This window comes from Cherax quadricarinatus, chromosome 37 (genome assembly GCF_038502225.1).
Source record: "Cherax quadricarinatus isolate ZL_2023a chromosome 37, ASM3850222v1, whole genome shotgun sequence".
Classification (NCBI taxonomy): Eukaryota; Metazoa; Arthropoda; class Malacostraca; order Decapoda; family Parastacidae; genus Cherax; species Cherax quadricarinatus.
Window position 1 is genome coordinate 26,401,664 of NC_091328.1, and position 19,779 is coordinate 26,421,442.

Genomic DNA, 19,779 nt, shown 5'->3' on the forward strand with positions numbered 1-19,779 from the left:
ATGAAAGCAATACTTGCATGAGAGTCGGTGGTGGTTTTAGCTTGTAATAACGTTGGTGAGACGGTTGATCCGCCAGAGACGCGATTGTTACTTCAGCAATAAGTCTTCATTTCACGTTAGTGAAACCTCATTAATATCGAAGTAACGTCACAACACGTCGGGGTCACGTCATCAACATGTCGTGTCCACGTCAGCATGTCACAGCTACATCGTCAATAAGTCGTGGCCATGTACTCACCTAATTGTACTCACCTAATTGTGGTTGCAGGGGTCGAGACTCAGCTCCTGGCCACGCCTCTTCACTGATCGCTACTAGGTCCTCTCCCTCTCTGCTTCCTGAGCTTTGTCATACCTCTTCTTAAAACTATGTATGGTTCCTGCCTCTACTACTTCACTTGCTAGGCTATTCCACTTCCTGACGACTCTATGACTGAAGAAATACTTCCTAACGTCCCTGTGACTGTGGCTTCCAGTGGTAACCCCTTGTTTCTGTGTCCCCTCTCTGGAACATCCTATCTCTGTCCACCTTGTCTATTCCCCACAGTATCTTGTATGTCGTTATCATGTCTCCCCTGACCCTTCTGTCCTCCAGTGTCGTCAGTCCAATTTCCCTCAATCTTTCCTCGTACGACATTCCCCTGAGCTCTGGAACTAGCCTTGTTGCAAACCTTTGTACTTTCTCTAACTTCTTGACGTGCTTGACCAGGTGTGGGTTCCAGACTGGTGCTGCATACTCCAGTATGGGCCTAACATACACAGTGTACAGTGTCTTGAACGATTCCTTATTAAGGTATCGGAACGCTATTCTCAGGTTTGCTAGGCGCCCGTATGCTGCAGCAGTTATTTGGTTGATGTGTGCCTCCAATGACGTGCTCGGTGTTATGGTCACCCCAAGGTCATTCTCCCTGAGTGAGGTCTGTAGTCTTTGTCCACCTAGCCTATACTCTGTCTGCGGTCTTCTTTGCCCCTCCCCAATCTTCATGATTTTGCATTTGGTAGGATTGAATTCGAGAAGCCAGTTTCTGGACCACATGTCCAGCCTGTCCAGGTCTTTTTGCAGTCCTGCCTCATCCTCATCCGATTTAATTCTTCTCATCAGCTTCACATCATCTACAAAGAGGGACACTTCAGAGTCTATTCCTTCCATCATGTCCTTCGCATATATCAAAAATTCGATTCCTTATTAAGGTATCGGAACGCTATTCTCAGGTTTGCCAGGCGCCCGTATGCTGCAGCAGTTATTTGGTTGATGTGTGCCTCCAGTGACGTGCTCCGTGTTATGGTCACCCCAAGGTCTTTCTCCCTGAGTGAGGTCTGTAGTCTGTCCACCTAGCCTATACTCTGTCTGCGGTCTTCTTTGCCCCTCCCCAATCTTCATGACTTTGCATTTGGCAGGATTGAATTCGAGAAGCCAGTTTCTGGACCACATGTCCAGCCTGTCCAGGTCTTTTTGCAGTCCTGCCTCATCCTCATCCGATTTAATTCTTCTCATCAACTTCACATCATCTGCGAAGAGGGACACTTCAGAGTCTATTCCTTCCATCATGTCCTTCGCATATATCAAAAATAGCACTGGTCCTAGAACTGACCCCTGTGGGACCCCGCTCGTCACAGGCGCCCACTGTGATTCCTCTTCACGTACCATGACTCGTTGCTGCCTCCCTGATCCATTGCAGTGCCCTCCCTGTTATATGCGCCTGATCCTCCAGCTTCTGCTCTAATCTCTTGTGGGGAACTGTGCCAAAGGCCTTTCTGCAGTCTAGGAAAACGCAATCAACCCACCCCTTTCTCTCGTGTCTTACTTCTGTTACCTTGTCATAAAACTCCAGGAGGTTTGTGACACAGGACTTTCCTTCCATGAACCCATGCTGGTTTTCATTTGTAATCTTGTTCCGTTCCAGGTGTTCCACCACTCTCCTCCTGATAATCTTCTCCATGACTTTGCACACAATACATGTCAGAGACACAGGTCTGTAGTTTAGTGCCTCATTTCTGTTTCCTTTCTTAAATATGGGGACTACATTTGCTGTCTTCCATTTCTCAGGTAGTTGCCCAGTTTCAAGGGATGTGTTGAAGATTGTGGTTAGAGGCACGCACAGCATCTCTGCTCCTTCTCTTAGGACCCATGGGGAGATGTTGTCCCGTCCCATTGCCTTTGAGGTATCAAGATCAGTTAGCAGCTTCTGCACATCCTCCTCAGTTGTTCGTATGTCTTCCAACACTTGCTGGTATATTCCCTCTTGATGTTCCCTTCTGTGCTGTCTTCCCACAGCCCTTCCTGTCTCTACTATGAAAACTTCCTTAAATCTCCTGTTTAGCTACTCACATACCTCCTGATCATTTCTTGTGAGTTCTCCACCTTCTGTCCTCAATCTGATCACTTGGTCTTTGACTGTTGTCTTCCTCCTGATGTGGCTATACAACAGTTTCGGGTCAGTCTTGATTTTCGATGCTATGTCATTTTCATACTGTCGCTGGGCCTCCCTCCTTACCTGTGCATACTCGTTCCTGGCTCTGCGACTGATCTCCCTATTTTTTGTGTTCTCTGCCTTCTGTACTTTTTCCATTCTCTATTGCACTTTGTTTTTGCCTTCTTACACCGTTGGGTAAACCAGGGGCTCGTTCTGGTCTTCCCATTGTTTCTGTTGCCCTTGGGGATAAACCTTTCCACTGCCTCCCTGCATTTTGTTGTTACATATTCCATCATTTCGTTTACTGGCTTTCCTGCCAGTTCTCTGTCCCACGGAACCTCCTGCAGGAAGTTCCTCAACCCTATGTAGTCCCCTCTTTTATAGTCAGGATTTTCCCATTTAACTCCTGTTACTTTCCCCACTTGCAACTCTACTATGTATTCAAAGCACAGAACCACGTGTTTGCTGGCTCCTAGGGGTCTCTCATACTTGATGTCCTCAATGTCTGAACTGCGCAAGGTGAACACAAGGTCCAATCTTGCTGGTTCATCCTCCCCTCTCACTCTGGTAGTGTCCTTAACATGTTGGTGCATGAGGTTTTCCAGCACCACGTCCAACATCTTGGCTCTCCATGTTTTGGGACCCCCATGTGGCTCCAGGTTTTCCCAGTCAATCTCCCTGTGGTTGAAATCCCCCATAACCAGCAACTTTGCTCTGCTGGAGTGAGCTCTTCTTGCCACCTCAGCAAGTGTGTCCACCATTGCTCTGTTGCTCTCTTCATATTCCTCTCTTGGCCTCCTGCAGTTCTGTGGTGGATTATACATCACTGCAATGACCACCTTGTGCTCCCCAGACTGAAGTGTACCTACTATGTAGTCTCTTTCTCCTGTCTCGTCTATGCCTCCCATTTTCTCGAATTTCCATCTGTTTTATACGAGCAGAGCAACACCTTCTCCCCCTCTGCCCCTTCTATCTTTCCTCATGATCTGGTATCCTGGTGGGAAGATTGCGTCTGTTATTGTCTCCGTGAGTTTTGTTTCTGTAACTGCTATGATATTTGGACTTCTCATTGATTCTTTCTTGCCATTCCTCATGTTTATTCGTTAATCCATCCGCATTTGTGTACCAAACTTCTGTTCTAATGTTGTAACTGTGGTGTGGGGGTGGAAACAGAGGGGTCGGTGTGTGATGGTTGGTTTGGATTGTTCAGTTGCCTTGGGGGTGTCATGGCTGGAGTTCTTCTGCAGGTGTTTCTGGGGGGTGTGCTTGCCCTTCCACTTGTTCCTGGGTTATTCTGCTCTCCTTTTTCTTTTCCTCCCATTTCTCCTTTAGTGTTTGCAGGACCATGGTTCGGGTTGATTCTGCCTTGAAAATTACTTTGAGAGGCCGATTTCTTTTCTTTGTGAACCACCCGATTCTCTGAAAATTTGCCACCTGGGTCATGTTCCCCTCGCCTATCACCTTAATGATACCTTCAATCGCTTTTTTCTCCTCCTGCTTTCTTTCATCATAAGTTTCCCCTTTAGCTTTGTCTAGCCCATAGACAAAAACTGATCTCTCCCTTTCCACCTCCCACTGTGACTCCCATTGTGTCTTCTGAGGCATTTTAGTTCCTTCCCATGGAGTGTTCCTTCCTTCAGTCCCTTCCCTAGCCATGGCCCCTATGCTCATTGGTTTGTCCTTCCTGCTCACCTGTTCCTGGCCCCCACAGGTGTCTGGTAAGGTCCCTGGACATGTCCTAGTTCCTTTAATTTCTTCCAACCTCTCATTCTGTCTGAGTGTGCTCCCTGTCTTTGTTTTGGCCCCATGTGGGTTTGACAGGATCTCTGCATATAGTTTAGCTTCCGTGCTCCCTTCAGACCCGTTGTCTGTGTCTGATGTAGCCATTGCTGATGCTACTTCTGTAATATCTTTGTCTCTATTCTGTTTCAGATGTCTCAGTTCCTCTTCTAATCTCTGTATCTTGTTTTCTGTTGATGTAGCATGTTGTTTCCACCTTCTGCATTCTGCTGCTAACCTCTCCTCCATCTTCCTTGCAAGCTCCTCTAGCCTCCTTCCCCAGTCTTCCTCCCTTTTTTTGAGCTCTGCCTCCCAGTCCTCCCTCCCAGATTCGTCCTTCGGGCCCCTTGTTCTCATCCTAGTTCTAATTTCCCCCATTGCTCCACAGAAGGAAGGGGGAAGGTGGTTAAGGGGAGGGGAATAGATGGTTAGGGGGAGTGTGGATGGATGGTTATGGGGGAGGGGGAGGATGGTTATTGGAGGGGGAGAGGTAGTTGGGGGAGGGGGTTAGATGGTTTGGGTGAGGGGTTAGATGGTTTGGGGAGGGGTAGGTGGCTTTTTTTCCCCTTGTTTTCTTGCTTCATATGTTTCCCCTTCAACTTCCTGGAGCCCATACACAAAGACTGACCTCACTCTTTCATTCTCCCACTGCATATCCCTGTGCATCCCCTCATTTAATTTGGTTTCCTCCACTGCAGCTTTCCTTTCTTCAGTTTCACTAGCTAATGTACTTGGGCTCAGTGGCCTGTCATTTTCCCTTCTCGGCTTTCCTTGGGCTCTGTTGTTGTCTGTTAGGGCCTCCACATAAAGCTTGGCTCTTTCATTTAATACAGTCTCCTCTGATAGAGCCTCTTCATGCAGTCGTGCTCCTTCTTTCCCTACTTTCCCCTTATTTGTGGAAGAGGTAGCAGTCTCTGTTGTCAATCCCAAAATGTTCTTTGCTTCTTTAGGCTGTTTCAGATTTTTCAGTTCCTCTTCTAAACTCTGTATCCTAGCCTCTGCTGCTTTGACATTCACCTCCTACTTCCTGCTTTCCATATCTATCCTCTCTTCCATTCTCATGCTAAGTACTTCTAGTTTCTTTTCCCATTCATGATCCCTTTTTATGAGCTCTGCTGGCCAATCTTCCTTTGCAGCTTCCTCCTCCTGTCCCTTGGTTTTTCTTGTTGCTCTCTGGCAACAAATTTTTGTTTTATCCTGATTGCCACAGAGTGGGAAACCTATGTAGTTCTGTATGTTATGTTAGTAGTGTGTATGTCAGAGTGTGGGGGGGGGAGGTAGTGGAGGAACTGTGCCTATGTGGGAGAGGAGTGGGGAGGGGGAGGGTGAACGAGTGTTCTCACCTAGTTGTACTCACCTAGTTGAGGTTGCGGGGGTCGAGTCCGAGCTCCTGGCCCCGCCTCTTCACTGATCACTACTAGTGTGTGTGTGAGTGTGTGTGTGTGTGTGTGTGTGTGTGTGTAATTTTGTGTGTGTATATATGTGTGTATATATGTGTGTGTGTATGTGCATGTGTGTGTGTGTGTGTGTGTGTGTGTGTGTGAACTCACCTAGTTGAGGTTGTGGGGGTCGAGTCCGAGCTCCTGGCCCCGCCTCTTCACTGATCGCTACTAGGTCACTCTCCCTGAGCAGAGAGCTTTATCATACCTCTGCTTAAAGCTATGTATGGATCCTGCCTCCACTACATCGCTTCCCAAACTATTCCACTTACTGACTACTCTGTGGCTGAAGAAATACTTCCTAACATCCCTGTGATTCATCTGTGTCTTCAACTTCCAACTGTGTCCCCTTGTTACTGTGTCTAATCTCTGGAACATCCTGTCTTTGTCCACCTTAAGGTCAATTCCTCTCAGTATTTTGAATGTCGTTATCATGTATCCCCTATCTCTCCTGTCCTCCAGTGTCGTCAGGTTGATTTCCCTTAACCTCTCCTCTTAGGACATACCTCTTACCTCTGGGACTAGTCTTGTTGCAAACCTTTGCACTTTCTCTAGTTTCTTTACGTGCTTGGCTAGGTGTGGGTTCCAAACTGGTACCGCATACTCCAATATGGGCCTAACGTACACGGTGTACAGGGTCCTGAACGATCCCTTATTAAGATGTCGGAATGCTGTTCTGAGGTTTGCTAGGCGCCCATATGCTACAGCAGTTATTTGGTTGATGTGTGCTTCAGGAGATGTGACTGGTGTTATACTCACCCCAAGATCTTTTTCCTTGAGTGAGGTTTGTAGTCTCTGGCCCCCTAGACTGTACTCCGTCTGCGGTCTTCTTTGCCCTTCCCCAATCTTCATGACTTTGCACTTGGTGGGATTGAACTCCAGGAGCCAATTGCTGGACCAGGTCTGCAGCCTGTCCATATCCCTTTGTAGTTCTGCCTGGTCTTCAATCGAGTGAATTCTTCTCATCAACTTCACGTCATCTGCAAACAGGGACACCTCAGAGTCTATTCCTTCCGTCATGTCGTTCACAAATACCAGAAACAGCACTGGTCCTAGGACTGACCCCTGTGGGACCCCGCTGGTCACAGGTGCCCACTCTGACACCTCGCCACGTACCATGACTCGCTGCTGTCTTCCTGACAAGTATTCCTGATCCATTGTAGTGCCTTCCCTGTTATCCCTTCTTGGTCCTCCAGTTTTTGCACCAATCTCTTGTGTGGCACTGTGTCAAACGCCTTCTTGCAGTCCAAGAATATGCAATCCACCCACCCCTCTCTCTCTTGTCTTACTGCTGTCACCATGTCATAGAACTCCAGTAGGTTTGTGACACAGGATTTCCCGTCCCTGAAACCGTGTTGGCTGCTGTTGATGAGATCATTCCTTTCTAGGTGTTCCACCACTCTTCTCCTGATAATCTTCTCCATGATTTTGCATACTATACATGTCAGTGACATTGGTCTATAGTTTAATGCTTCATGTCTGTCTCCTTTTATAAAGATTGGGACTACATTTGCTGTCCTCCATGCCTCAGGCAATCTCCCTGTTTCGATAGATGTATTGAATATTGTTGTTAGGGGTACACATAGCGCCTCTGCTCCCTCTCTCAATACCCATGGGGAGATGTTATCTGGTCCCATTGCCTTTGAGGTATCTAGCTCACTCAGAAGCCTCTTCACTTCTTCCTCGGTTGTGTGCACTGTGTCCAACACATGGTGGTGTGCCCCACCTCTCAGTCTTTCTGGAGCCCCTTCTGTCTCCTCTGTGAACACTTCTTTGAATCTCTTGTTGAGTTTCTCACATACTTCACGGTCATTTCTTGTTGTCTCTCCTCCTTCCTTCCTTAGCCTGATTACCTGATCCTTGACTGTTGTTTTCCTCCTGATGTGACTGTACAACAGTTTCGGGTCAGATTTGGCTTTCGCTGCTATGTCATTTTCATATCGTCTTTGGGCCTCCCTTCTTATCTGTGCATATTCGTTTCTGGCTCTATGACTGCTCTCCTTATTCTCCTGGGTCCTTTGCCTTCTATATTTCTTCCATTCCCTAGCACACTTGGTTTTTGCCTCCCTGCACCTTCGGGTAAACCATGGGCTCATCCTGGCTTTTTCATTATTCCTGTTACCCTTGGGTACAAACCTCTCCTCAGCCTCCTTGCATTTTGTTGCTACATATTCCATCATCTCATTAACTGGCTTCCCTGCCAGTTCTCTGTCCCACTGAACCCCGTTCAGGAAGTTCCTCATTCCTGTGTAGTCCCTTTCTTGTAGTTTGGCTTCATTCGTCCTGGCCTTCCTGCTTCTCCCTCCACTTGTAGCTCTACTGTGTATTCGAAGCTTAAAACCACATGGTCACTGGCCCCAAGGGGTCTTTCATATGTGATGTCCTCGATATCTGCACTACTCAAGGTGAATACTAAGTCCAGCCTTGCTGGTTCATCCTCTCCTCTCTTGTAGTGTCCCTTACATGTTGGTACATGAAGTTTGTGTGTGTGTGTGTGTGTGTGTGTGTGTGTGTGTGTGTGTGTGTGTGTATTCGCCTAGTTAGTTACCATTTTGTCCTAGTACAGGTGTATGTGTGTATGAGGGGGAGATACTGTTAATACATACTATTACAAAAAAGTAATTTTTAAAAGAAGAGAGATTAGATTTACTTCTTTTGTAATAAAGAGTTCGGGATACATAAATACACACATTAATATAAATTAATCTTTAATATATAAAAATCAACTATCTTTGGTCTAGAGGTATTTGAACTATGATATAATAATAATATGTACATGTTACTATAATAAATTATAATCAGCATTTTACTAAAATATAATTAATAACCCTACACAGGGTACAACTCTTGACACTACTGTCACTATATATATATATCTCTATGCTAAAACAATAAATTATAAATAACATTTTTATAATAATAAATTACAATCAACTGCCTCTCACGACACGAAGTCAGTCACACGACACTGTTCAGTGTACACTACAACCAGGCCATCTTCAGTGTCCCACGACACCCTTTTCATACGGTCCTGTGCATATCTCAGTGTTCCACTCCAATCGTACGTCCCTCAGTGTCACACTACGGTCCTGGCCCAGTTCAGTGTAACACTCCAACCTTTTCTTCATGTAATGTCCCACTAAACAGCATCTGACGACTCCGGCCCACAGTTGATCAACGTAGACGGTGAGTCCACAGACATCACCGGTAGTCCAGTAAATCCTCTCCAAAGGCGGTTGACACACCGCTAGCCGAACACCATGCTGCAAGCTCACTGAATGCGGCCGTCAAGTAACTGAGGCCAACAGACTCAGTGAGCTGCGGTGAGCGGTTCTTCTAACGCCAGTAGATAGGTACGATTCGGTGGTCAGGTACCTACTGCATAGACGTGTACCCTGAGGAGTTCAGGTACTTAATGTTGAAGCCAGTAGACGTGTACCCTTCGGTGGTCAGGTACCTACTGCTTAGGTGTGTACAGCGAGGCGCTCAGGTACATAATATTTCTAAAGCCAGTAGACGTGTACCCTTCGGTGGTCAGGTACCTACTGCTTAGGTGTGTACAGCGAGGCGCTCTGGTACATACTGTTACTAAAGCCAGTAGACGTGTACCCTTCGGTGGTCAGGTACCTACTGCTTAGGTGTGTACAGCGAGGCGCTCTGGTACATACTGTTACTAAAGCCAGTAGACGTGTACCCTTCGGTGGTCAGGTACCTACTGCTTAGGTGTGTACAGCGAGGCGCTCTGGTACATACTGTTACTAAAGCCAGTAGACGTGTACCCTTCGGTGGTCAGGTACCTACTGCTTAGGTGTGTACCGTGAGGCACTCAGGCTCTTACTGCTCTAAGGCCGGCTCAGCAGCCCCCACATTGGGTTTGATGACGCACCCAGTGGTACTGCCGGCCGGCAGGTTAACTATTTAACCGCTAGTTTGGCAGGGGCCGCAACACATACCAGTAATTCTGGGTTATAAAAAGCGGAAATTGCTAATAGGGTCTAAAGCTTCTATGAGTGTCTGCCCTTGTGTGTGTAGGGATGGTTAGGGGGGGTAGGTGGTGTGTGTGTGTGTGTGTGTGTGTGTAATTATGTGTCGAATTATGTGTGGGTTTATTGTGTCTGAAAAGTAGGTGGCTTGTGCTTGGAGTGTAATGTGGATTCTCAGTGGTCGCTTGTGTCCACAACCTCTTGTGACCTGACTCCCTCCCTCCTGGGACGCTCACCTACTTACAATGTTGCCAATGCTTGACCTGCCACCTAGCTTACAGTAAGTTAATCGCCTTGTTCAATGGATTACTAATTGCTATTCCTTATTGAATACTTGAGTGCCTATTCTTTATCGTGCTATGAGAGTTAGACCATTCACATTCAGCTTGGCGGTTAATTGGAACCTGGAACCCCACACCCAAACAACCACTCATAGGTAGATACAGTACTTGTGTGTGTGTGTGTGTGTGTGTGTGTGTGTGTGTGTGTGTGTGTGTGTGTGTGTGTGTGTGTGTGTGTGTGTGTGTGTGTGTGTGTGTGTGTATTCGCCTATTTAGTTACCATTTGTCCTAGTGCAGGTGTATTTGTGTATGTGTGTATATGTGTGTGTTCGTGTGTATGGGGGAGGTGTGGGGGGGGGGAGATACTGCTAATACATACCAGTAATTCTGGATTATAAAAAGGGGAAATTGCTACTAGGGTCTAAAGCTTCTATGAGTGTCTACCCTTGTGTGTGTGTGTGAGGGAGGGATGGTTAGGGGGAGGGGTAGGTGGTGTGGAAAGATCCACCAACCATGAGTAGATAAATACAGATATTGATAACAAAGTTAAGGTGGATGTGTTTGATAATTTGACAAACGTCTCTTCCTAAATTTTACAGTGATAGCCAGATTGATTTACAATTCTCATTAAACTCATCATAGCTGGCTGAAAGTGCGTACAAATGTCATCCAGTCCTCGTAAATCCTATGTGAATTTCGCACAAACGGCTTGCAGCAAATAATAGGTTGTTCTCTGTCTATAAAAATAAACAATTATAAAGGAAATAAATGAAATATGACATACAAGCAATAAAAAGTTCTTCGGCGTGAACAGAAAATAGCTACTCAGTGAGTGCAGTAGAAAAAGTTATCATTATTTTCACTGTTTTCACCAGTCACTCAGTCACTCATTTGACTCTCTTTTGCGATAGTGAAAAATGTTATGTGTTTATAAAAGGTTGACTGAAAATATGACTTGAAACATACTTTAACAATCATTTAAGTCTTGTAACCAATATACTTTTACTGTCACATCCATAGCCACAACCACGAAACTGTTATGACTACAGCAACAAGCACAAAACTGTCAAAATTATAGCAGCAAGCACAAAACTGTCAAGATTAGAGGAACTCATTTACTTCTTCATCCAGTTAGGATAACAGATCCAGAACAAGAACTCCGGTGAAGAATGCCATAACATCAAAACGTATTAGTGTAAAATGATTGAGCACGTTCACATTCTTTAATTTGTCAATGAGGTCAACATTGTTTTTAACGTGGGTGTGGAAAATACTGTATATTTTGCAAAAATACAGTATATTTTAAAGAAGAGAATCGAGAGGGAAACTCTGCACCTGCGCTGAGGAGCAGGGAGAGACGCCATTGTTTTTAAATGTGATACAAGCACGCTAATGTAATGTGCATAATTTTCGTCACTCTAGGGGTTATATTGGGCTTAAAACCTCTCAAATAGGAGCCGAAATTGTTGGATGTGCAGTCCTGCATAATGAGAGCATTAAGCAGACAGACAGGACATCTCCAGGAACCTCAGATAAGCTGTCTATGTTTATGTTTGTAAATCTGGCCAGTATTATCATCATAAATTTAGGTAGAGGGGGGTTCTGTACATGACACAGAGTAATCTCCAGACTAATTGGTGAGTGTTATGATTATAAATTCTCCTTCTGTTACATAAATATGTATATGTAATCATTTATTAATTTTAATATACAGTCCACATGTTTATATTAAATTTCACCAGAATTCCTGGTGGTGTATATTTCATTTGCAATTAATATAGGTCAAGAGTGACTTGTGGATATGACAGTTGTAGGTATCGAAGGGGGACATTTTTTGCGACCTAGATGTCTCAAAATTCCTACTTGTCTGTGTAACTTTGATAAATAATAATTATCTTTGTTACTCTTTACTGGTATGTATCTAACGAGATGCATCCAGGTAAATTTAATTTTCCACAGTATGCTTCAAAAATGTTACCTAGTATTGTTACCATCCATTTTGACAGGCCATATGTCGCCGACCCCACTGAGCTAATAATAAGCCTCGCTGGAAATCCCGTCTTATGGGATTACATAGTACTTATAAGAGAGTGTGTCCGACATAGCTGACAAATATTTAATCAATTCCTCATTACCCCTTAGAAAAGCTCTAAGTTTAAACTTACTATTAACCTGGTCCAAAGGATTCTTGTTAAGGGGCGCAAAATTTTCTTATCTTATAATAACATGTTCATTTTTCTGCTTTAATCTACATTGTCCATAATTATTATTGCATGCATTTTGTCTGCTTTTGTAAGGTGAAGAATAGGATCTTTCTTTAATTTATGGTATATCTTAAGAAATGATTGAGGACTATTCTGTTCACAGGTCTGAGCAAAGCCCCATATACCATGCCTTTGTAAATATTCAATATTTCCGGGGATAAGTCACCTTGTTTTACCAAAATGCAAAAAATGATTGTCGTAAATGTAGTTCTACACTGACGAATTTAGGGGTACTTAGATTCTGCTTTCTCTGCTACCTTTAATGGTTAAACCAGCATTTGCCTAAAAGTTGGATGTGGTTACCTTTTTAAAATTAGGATCGTCTCCCTTTTGTATAAGAGTGATGCCTTAGACCCGTTTTCTTATATATGAAAAAAACAAAAATACCTAAAGATAAGTGATAGATACTTTTGGAATCAGAATTTAAAGTCTTTTATAACGAAACGTTTTGGTGTCTTATGGTATGTTTGTGATGAATGACATGCCACTTTGTTGTGGTCGCTTGGGCATCACTACACAGTCAATACTTATGGGATTTATATGCTTTTTGGTCATATTCTGTAATGTGTTGCCTGAATTTTCTGGCAGTCTGCATCCTTCTACTTCCTTTATTCTGGAAAGATCTGTTCCCATGAACGAATCTTCCTGGATCTCCTGCTCTATTTCAGCAACAATGCAAACTCCTGACGAAGTGTTGATTGGAACATGAAAGGCCTAGTGCAATCATTCAACTCGTAATTTTGCATCATTTATCGCTCGTTCGTGATATATATATATATATATATATATATATATATATATATATATATATATATATATATATATATATATATATATATATATATATATATATATATATATATATATTGTTCTTCTTATTACTTTTCCTTTCATATCCACGGGGAAGTGGAATAAGAATCTTTCCTCTGTAAGGCATGTGTGTTGTAAATGTCAACTAAAATACTGGGAGCGATGTGCTAGTGACCCCTTTTCAAGTATAACTTAATAAAAATAAAAAGACAAAAACCGTCAAAGTGGGATGTTTGAATGTGCGTAGACGTAGTGAGAATGTGGATGTTATGAATGAAAAGAAGCTGGATGTCCTGGCTCTAAGTCAAACAAAACTGAAGGGGGTAGGTGAGTTTCAGTTGGGAGAAATAAATGAGATTAAGTCAGGGGTTTCTAATAGAGTTAGAGCTAAGGAATAAATAGCAATAATGTTGAAGGATAAGTTATGGCAGGAAAAGAAGGGATATAAATGTATAAATTCAAGGATTATGTGGAGTAAAATAAGGGCTGGATGTGAAAAGTGGGCTATAGTAAGTGTTTATGCATCTGGGTGTAGAGGGGAGAGAGAGATTTTTGGAAATGTTGAGTGACTGTGTGGGAAGTTTGAATAAAGTGAGAAAGTACATATCGTTGTGGATCACAATGACAGAGTGGGTAAAAATGTTGTAGAGGGATTAGTAGGTGCATTTGTGGTGCCAGGGGTAAATGAAAATGAGGAACCATTAAATAAATTATGTGTAGAAAGAGGTCTGGTAATACGTAATACATATTTTATGAAAAAAGAGGAAAAATAAGTATACAAGATATGATATAGCACATAATGGAAGTAGTTTGTTAGGTTATGTATTGGTGGATAAACTTTCATGGGTAGGCTTTAGGATGTGTATGTTTATAGTGTGGCAACGGATATATCAGATCATTATTTAGTTGTAGTTACAGTTAGAGTAAGAGGTAGATGGAACAATAGGAAAATGGCAACAGTAAGAGAGAGGTGAAAGTTTAAAACTATCGGAAAAGGAAGTTAGGATGAGACATAAGCAACTATTGGCAGAAAGGTGGGCTTGTGCAGGTATGGGTAGTGAAGGGGGAGGTTGAAGACGAATGGGATAGTTTTCAAAATGCAGTATTAGAATGTGGGGCAGAAGTTTGTGGCTATTGTAAGGTGGGTACAGGAGGGAAGAGGAGTGATTGGTGGGATGATGAGGTAAAGAGTGCGATAAAAGAGAAAAAGGTAGCTTATGAGAGGTTTTTACAATATAGAAGTGATATAAGACGGGCAGAGTATATGGAGAGTAAAAGCAAGGTGAAGAGCGTGGTGAGAGAGTGCAAAAGAAGTGCAAGTGATAGAGTGGGAGATGCACTGTCAAGAAATTTTGCTGAGAATAAGGAAAAAAATGTGGAGAGAGATGAACAAATTAAGTAACCCTAGGGAACGAATGGATTTGTCAGTTATAATCCGAGTAGGGGAGTAGGAGATGGGAAGCTGGAGGCATTGGGTAGATGGTGAGAATATTTTGAGGATCTTTTAAATGTCGATGAAGAAAGGGAGGTAGCAATTTCATGCTCTGGCCAGGACAGTATATCTTTTAGGAGTGAAAAAGAGCAGGATGTTAGTGTGGGGAGGTGCATGAGGCATTACGTAGAATGAAAGGAGGTAAAGCAGCTGGAACTAACGGGATCATGATAGATATGTTAAAAGCAGGGGAGGGGATATAGTGTTGGAGTTGATGGTATTTTTGTTTAATAAATGTATGAAAGACGGGAAGGTACCTAGGGATTGGCAGAGAGCATGTATAGTTCTTTTATATAAAGGGAAGGGGGACAAAAGAGATTGTAAAAATTATAGGGGAATAAGTTTACTGAATATACCAGGTAAGGTGTATGGTCGGATTATTAATGAAAAAAAATAGAGGTAAGACAGAGAGCAGGATTGCAGATGAGCAAGGAGGCTTTAGGGTATGTGTAGAACATGTGTTTACATTGAAGCATATATGGTAACAGTATTTAGATAAAGATAGAGAAGTTTTCATTGTATTTATGATTTAGAAAAGGCATATGATAGAGTGGATAGGGGAGCAATGTGGCAGGCATTGCAAGTGTATAAAATAGGTAGTAAGTTACTAAGAGCTGTAAAGAATTTTTTTGTGGATAGTGAGGCTCAGGTTTGGGTGTGTATGCCAGAGAGATTACTTCCAAGGAAAAGTAGTTCTTAGACAGGGACGTGTAATGTCACCAAGGTTGTTTAACATATTTATAGATGGAGTTGTAAAAAAAATAAAGTTGCTAGGGATTCGAAAACTAACCCAAAAAGTTTTTTCCAGGGAGAGAGATGATATTAAATTACAGGGAATCAGATACAAAATGGGAGTTGACACAGTTACTTTTTTGCTGATGGGGATTCTAAAAAAAATTGCAAAGGTTTGTTGATGAGTTTGGGAGGGTGTGTAAAGGTAGAAAGTTGAAAGTAAACATAGATAAGAGTAAGGTGATGAGGGTATCAAACAAATTAGATAAAGAAAAATTGGATATCACATTGGAGGGAGGGAGTATGGAAGAAGAGAATGTTTTCAGATATTAAAGAGTTGACATGTCAGACAGTGAGACTGCCCATCTACATGTGAGTGTACATCACTCTGGGGACTTCCTCCAAACAGGTCTCATTTCGGCAATGGGAACATGCCTCGACCCTAAGACCCTCTGTATTGAAGTGGCTCTGCACCTCGCCGTCCCGATTCACACGGAATATACGTGTAACTGCGGCAATGCGCAAACCAACAAATATGGTCTAAATGGTCTTAACTGTTCCAAAACCAAGGGCTGGCATGCAAGACACAATAAAGTCAACGACATCATAAAGAGAACCCTTGCAACAGTTGGATGGCCATCCGAGAAAGAACCCCAATCACTAGCAGCCAACAATACACACGACCCAGCAAACTGCGCAGATAGGATCCCCATCTATCCTTGGAAGAATGGCAGGCTCTTAGCATGGGACCATACCTGTGTGTCGATGCTGGCTGGCACCTACATCCATCACAGTGTCGGGCGACAGGGAGGAGCTGCTGATCATACGGAGGAGTACAAGATCAGCAAGTACAGGGACATAAGCCAACAGTATCAGTTAATCCCAGTGGGATCAGAGACCTTGGGAACATGGGGAAAAATTGCCACATGTTTCCTTAAAGAACTGGGTTCCAGACTCATCGACACCACCAGGGACCCAAAGGCAGCCACTTTCAAGTTCCAGAGCCTCAGCATGGCCATCCAGACTGGAAATGCATGCTGCATAATTGGTTCACGTCCGGCTTTGAAAGAGCTGGAGAATATTCATAATCTTTGATATACTGTGCCAATGTATTCATGTTCGTGTTTTCTATCAAAGTATTCTGTCTATTAATAAAGTTCCCTGTCTAATATATATAGATATATATATATATATATATATATATATATATATATATATATATATATATATATATATATATATATATATATATATATATATATATAACATATGTATACATACATACAGTGGAACCACAAGTTTCGGCCTCAATCCTTTCCAGGAGCTAGGCCTAAAGTCGAAACGGCCAAAGTCGAAGCAATATTTCCCATGAGAAATAACGTAAATCAAATTAATCTGTTCCACCCAAAAATATTCACAAAAAAATTACTTTTTAAAGAATAAATTCTGATATAATATGACATAATAAACAATGTTAATAACATAGAAACATGACATATACTCTAGAATGAATAAAATACATCATTACATATGTCACAACTGGTATTATGTTGTGTTGTTGTTGGGTGTATAAGGGCCACTGAGAGCATAAGCATAAGCAGCAGCAGAGGCAGCAGATGTGGCGGTGTTTTCAGTAGCCCTATATACTTCAAACAACAATGGAGGAGTTAGGTTTCGTGTCGTCTTTTTTCTATCGCTTAATCGCTTAACTTACTTGCTACACTGTTAATGCTACACTTTATTGCTGACTGGCGCTATAGCCTTTATCGATTCGTGCTGCTTTAGTATTGTACATATTGTAGAATCACTGAAGAAGGCACATTCTCCCCTCTCTCTTCCTCCTTCACTTTGTACTTTGGTACAATTTATTTCTTCAATTCTATCATGTTTCTCACTTTCTTTACCAAAAGGCTGCCACTAGGAAGTTATGAACTTATTGTGAAATTTTTGGATGAGCTCGCAGGGTATTATTCACTTAAGGATAAACAAAGATAGACTGGCTCATGATGCCTGCATGGGCAGGCGTGCAGGTGTGGGCAGGTGGACAGGTCTGGTATGGGCAGGCAGACAGGTCTGGTACACCGATCAAAACACGGGGCACAGGGCGAAACTCGGGACAAAATTTAGCCGAAAAAAAGGTCTATACTCATGGCGCTCGAAACTCGGGGTTCCACTGTATATATATATATATATATATATATATATATATATATATATATATATATATATATATATATATATATATATATATATATATATATATATATATGTGTGTATATATATATATATATATATATATATATATATATATATATATATATATATATATATATATATATTATTATCACACTGGCCGATTCCCACCAAGGCAGGGTGGCCCGAAAAAGAAAAACTTTCACCATCATTCACTCCATCACTGTCTTGCCAGAAGGGTGCTTTACACTACAGTTTTTAAACTGCAACATTAACACCCTTCCTTCAGAGTGCAGGCACTGTACTTCCCATCTCCAGGACTCAAGTCCGGCCTGCCGGTTTCCCTGAATCCCTTCATAAATGTTACTTTGCTCACACTCCAACAGCACGTCAAGTATTAAAAACCATTTGTCTCCATTCACTCCTATCAAACACGCTCACGCATGCCTGCTGGAAGTCCAAGCCCCTCGCACACAAAACCTCCTTTACCCCTTCCCTCCAACCCTTCCTAGGCCGACCCCTACCCCGCCTTCCTTCCACTACAGACTGATACACTCTTGAAGTCATTCTGTTTCGCTCCATTCTCTCTACATGTCCGAACCACCTCAACAACCCTTCCTCAGCCCTCTGGACAACAGTTTTGGTAATCCCGCACCTCCTCCTAACTTCCAAACTACGAATTCTCTGCATTATATTCACACCACACATTGCCCTCAGACATGACATCTCCACTGCCTCCAGCCTTCTCCTCGCTGCAACATTCATCACCCACGCTTCACACCCATATAAGAGCGTTGGTAAAACTATACTCTCATACATTCCCCTCTTTGCCTCCAAGGACAAAGTTCTTTGTCTCCACAGACTCCTAAGTGCACCACTCACTCTTTTTCCCTCATCAATTCTATGATTCACCTCATCTTTCATAGACCCATCCGCTGACACGTCCACTCCCAAATATCTGAATACATTCACCTCCTCCATACTCTCTCCCTCCAATCTGATATTCAATCTTTCATCACCTAATCTTTTTGTTATCCTCATAACCTTACTCTTTCCTGTATTCACCTTTAATTTTCTTCTTTTGCACACCCTACCAAATTCATCCACCAATCTCTGCAGCTTCTCTTCAGAATCTCCCAAGAGCACAGTGTCATCAGCAAAGAGCAGCTGTGACAACTCCCACTTTGTGTGTGATTCTTTATCTTTTAACTCCACGCCTCTTGCCAAGACCCTCGCATTTACTTCTCTTACAACCCCATCTATAAATATATTAAACAACCACGGTGTCATCACACATCCTTGTCTAAGGCCTACTTTTACTGGGAAAAAATTTCCCTCTTTCCTACATACTCTAACTTGAGCCTCACTATCCTCGTAAAAACTCTTCACTGCTTTCAGTAACCTACCTCCTACACCATACACTTGCAACATCTGCCACATTGCCCCCCTATCCACCCTGTCATACGCCTTTTCCAAATCCATAAATGCCACAAAGACCTCTTTAGCCTTATCTAAATACTGTTCACTTATATGTTTCACTGTAAACACCTGGTCCACACACCCCCTACCTTTCCTAAAGCCTCCTTGTTCATCTGCTATCCTATTCTCCGTCTTACTCTTAATTCTTTCAATTATAACTCTACCATACACTTTACCAGGTACACTCAACAGACTTATCCCCCTATAATTTTTGCACTCTCTTTTATCCCCTTTGCCTTTATACAAAGGAACTATGCATGCTCTCTGCCAATCCCTAGGTACCTTACCCTCTTCCATACATTTATTAAATAATTGCACCAACCACTCCAAAACTATATCCCCACCTGCTTTTAACATTTCTATCTTTATCCCATCAATCCCGGCTGCCTTACCCCCTTTCATTTTACCTACTGCCTCACGAACTTCCCCCACACTCACAACTGGCTCTTCCTCACTCCTACAAGATGTTATTCCTCCTTGCCCTATACACGAAATCACAGCTTCCCTATCTTCATCAACATTTAACAATTCCTCAAAATATTCCCTCCATCTTCCCAATACCTCTAACTCTCCATTTAATAACTCTCCTCTCCTATTTTTAACTGACAAATCCATTTGTTCTCTAGGCTTTCTTAACTTGTTAATCTCACTCCAAAACTTTTTCTTATTTTCAACAAAATTTGTTGATAACATCTCACCCACTCTCTCATTTGCTCTCTTTTTACATTGCTTCACCACTCTCTTAACCTCTCTCTTTTTCTCCATATACTCTTCCCTCCTTGCATCACTTCTACTTTGTAAAAACTTCTCATATGCTAACTTTTTCTCCCTTACTACTCTCTTTACATCATCATTCCACCAATCGCTCCTCTTCCCTCCTGCACCCACTTTCCTGTAACCACAAACTTCTGCTGAA